Raw genomic sequence first — 3,894 nt, forward strand, 5'->3', positions numbered from 1 at the left:
AATGTGCACAAACCTTGTCACCAACTATAAAAACCGTTTGACATCTGTGCTGGCCAATAATGGCTTTTCTACAAAATATTAACATGCTGTTTGTCCAGGGGGTCAAATACTTGTTTTTCCTCATCAGATGGTTATCAATTTTTATAAATTCATATGATGTGATTTTCTGGAATTTTCTTTGGGATTCTGTCTTTCACTGTTAGAATGTACATATGATTAAAATTATAGATCGTTGCATTCTTTGTAAGTGGGCAAACCTGCAAAATCAGCAAGGGGTCAAATACTTATTTCCCCCACTGTAAGTAGTAGAGACACAAGCAGTGCAAATATATACGGAATTTATAGCAATGTGAACCATAAACAATATGTATTTTTAAAAAGGCCATGAAACACAAATGTGGACATTATTTAAAACTAACATTAAATATAAAAGTTAAAAGAAGAAGGGAAGGCCTTTTCTACGTCAGTCCATGCCAACAGATACCACCAGCATACAGAAGATGCATCCCAGGTCTCTGCAGCTCTCTGTGCACCAGGTGGGACATCTGAACCACACTGTGAATATGGGAGGAAAATAAATGTGTAATAAATGCTTCAGGTAATGGAAAATATATAGTTAGCTGTAAAAGATGGCTGAGGTACAGTATATGTGGACAACGCTATTATGTCACATATTGGAGAAAATGGAACAAAGAAGCAAAACCTCAAAATGTGTGACAGTCTTTAAATATCTTTTTGTGTTGTCCTTTAAAGACAGACCATGGAAAATCAGCTGTCATACGTCAAGTCAGTTTAAGCTGTGTGTAGCAGACATGGTGGAGGCTTCATAGAAACACAGAAATATGTTGTAACAAATATGAAAGTGCCTTTGTGATTCAACGGTCATATTCAATACAAAATTTTTGCATAGCGCTGTCTATTGCATTAACACTCAAGTCAAAACTTGCGTAGTCTGGGATCCACTATTTCCCAGGACCTGAAGTGGGAGCCCAACACTGACACCAAGGCCCAGCAGAGGATGTACTTCCTGCACCATTAAAGAAGAACATTATATGATCCAGACACTCTTTATTAGGTGTATTGTACTCATTTGAACAATTTAATTACAGGAAAAGGTGTCCCCAATCAACTTGCAGGGGGTGGGTGCCCAAAATAGGTCTCACAGGTCTTCACACCTGAAGCAGCCAACCTTTACGCTGAGGAACTGGGAGGCACCTTAACAAGAGAGTCATCATTTGGAACAGACCCCTTTTTGACGGAAGAAGAGAAGGGTACGGTTGAACGTCTTTTTGCTGAAACCTACCCTGACATGGCAGATCTGTTCAATAGTGCAGTTAACAAAACTCTTTCACCTTTTAAAGATGCTGTGATCTTTCTTATAACTTAACTTTAACTAAAAGACAAGCATAGTCAGGTTATGCATGTGTCTAACACTTATCTAGGGAATCTATCCAAGTCCTAGGGTTGTGTTACTGTAAACATTTTAGTAGCACTGTAACAAAACACAACATTTAACTGAACACTGTAACTCAAACTTAGATCCATTGATGCAGCTTTTAATTCACTTTTATGATATCCTTTAAGGCTAACAACACCTCAGACAGACCAGTGACAACAATTACATTGGCTCTGAAGTTTTCCTCTCTACAGTTCACACACTGCGATGCATTTTGAAGCCACTGGTCAATGCAGACCTTGCATCCTAAGAGGGTTTTACAGCAGGCGGAAAGAACTGGCTCACTCACTTGAGAGATAAATGAACAAACTCCACTATAGGTTTTGTAGACAGTTTTATACAGCAGTTTAAGTAAAAGTGTAAAATATCTGCATACTCTTGCACACAGTACAGTTGAAAGTAGCTCGCACGTGCTCTGCCTGTGCTTCTGTCAAGATGTGTGTCACTCTTTCACTGACGGCCAGCTCAGAAAGCCTTTTGTCAAGGTCACGTCCGGAAGACTCTGGGCAGCGAGTATCACCTCTTCTACCTTTTCATAGATGTCCTGCAGGCCTGCAGTTTCATCCACTTTTCGACTTTAGAAAAAAGAGTTAACATAGTCAGATTATTTTTTTTAGTGTAATTTAAATAAAGTACTCTGTTCAATATTTAAGGGTAGCTACCTTGATCTTTTTTGTTTGCCACTCTGCAATTCCACAAATTCGTTCTTCTGCTTCCAATAGATGGAACCTGTGGGGTGGGCACAATCATTAGTACTTTTCAATAATGGGAAATGCACAGGACATTCATAAAATACAAATGAGGTGTTGACCTTTAATGTTGTACCTTCTACAAAATAGAAATAACACACTAAAATTAGCTTTGTTAAATGTTAGGTCTTTGGCAGGAAAAACATTTTTAATCAATGATTTTATAATCACTCTCAATCTTAATTTCATGTTTTTAACTGAAACTTAGTTGGACCAAGATAACGTCTCGGGTTACGTATGGGGGCTGAACTATGAATGAAACTACTCCAATCCTATTGGTGTTACTAGAACGGTAGTGTGTGACGGCGTAACCGGAGGGGGTATATAAGCACGCCGGCACATAGGACACATTAGCCCTTTCTATGAAGCAAGGCACTCCAGGCGGGGAACAAGGGTTACATACGTAACCCGAGACGTTCCCCTTCGAGGGAACTCGAACTGCGTCGGTGACGACACTATGGGAACGAGATACCCACTTAAGCCGCACCGAAACTCCACCTGCCCCCAGCGTGCAGAACCTGACGTCACGACTAGGAGGAGAGCGCACGGGTGCCGGGTGCAGAAGTCAGGTCCAGACTGTAAAACCGGATAAAAGTGTGAGGGGTGGCCCAGCCAGCCGCATCACACAAATCCTGGAGTGACGCCCCTGCGAGGAGGGCCCTAGAAGCCGCCATGCCTCGAGTAGAGTGCGCCCTTACGGCCATAGGTGAAGGCAAACTGCGCACCTGATAGGCCAGGGAAATAGTCTGAACGATCCAGTTGCTGATGGTGTGTTTAGAAGCAAGGAACTGGTCTGCTTTCCTCCACCAGGAAGACCTCAGAGTGTAAATACTCAGTGCTCTGACCTGCCCTGGACAAGGGTGCAGGATGGCCCTGACCCTCCCCGGGGCAAACTCCAGGCATCGGGGAGACACCGAAAGTGCCTGGAGATCCCCCACCCTCCTCAGAGAGGTGATAGCGAGGAGAAAGGTGATCTTAAGGGTCAGGTGCTCGGCCTCAGCCGACTCCAGAGGTTCGAAGGGGGCCTCAGCCAGCGCTTTGAGAACCACTGCCAGGTCCCGGGTGGGAACCCTGGAACGAGTCACGGGTCTCATCCTCCGGGCTCCACGGAGGAAACGCACGACCAGTGGAAGCCTCCCCAAGGGCCCATCACTCAGAGGGGTGTGGAATGCTGCAATGGCAGCCATACTTTGAGCGTGGACGGGGAGAGGCCAGCAGAGAAACGGTGCTGGAGGAACTCCAGTATCACAATTACCGAGCAGGTAACTGGGTCAACCGCCCGTTCTCTGCACCAGGTGGTGAAGACATTCCACTTTAGGCCGTACATCCTTCTCGTGGACGGGGCGGGGTGCGGGTGAAAGATCCGGCCCTCCGCCTGGGACAGCAGGTCTCTCCTCAGAGGGACCTGCCAGGGCGGGCCCTCAAGGAGCGATATTAAATCCGAGAACCACACTCGTGCTGGCCAAAACGGGGCTACTAGTAGTAGACTGACGCCGTCCTGGCGGACCCGCTCCATCAACCCCGGGAGCAGAGCGACTGGGGGAAACGCATACAGACGCAGCCTTGGCCACGTCTGTACCATGGCATCCAGCCCTAGCGGGGCTGGGGGTGATAGGGAGAACCACAGGGGACAGTGCGCTGTCTCTCTTGACGCAAACAAGTCCACGTTAATGGGGCCGAACTCTTCGC

This window comes from Micropterus dolomieu, linkage group LG02 (assembly GCF_021292245.1).
Source record: "Micropterus dolomieu isolate WLL.071019.BEF.003 ecotype Adirondacks linkage group LG02, ASM2129224v1, whole genome shotgun sequence".
Classification (NCBI taxonomy): domain Eukaryota; kingdom Metazoa; phylum Chordata; class Actinopteri; order Centrarchiformes; family Centrarchidae; genus Micropterus; species Micropterus dolomieu.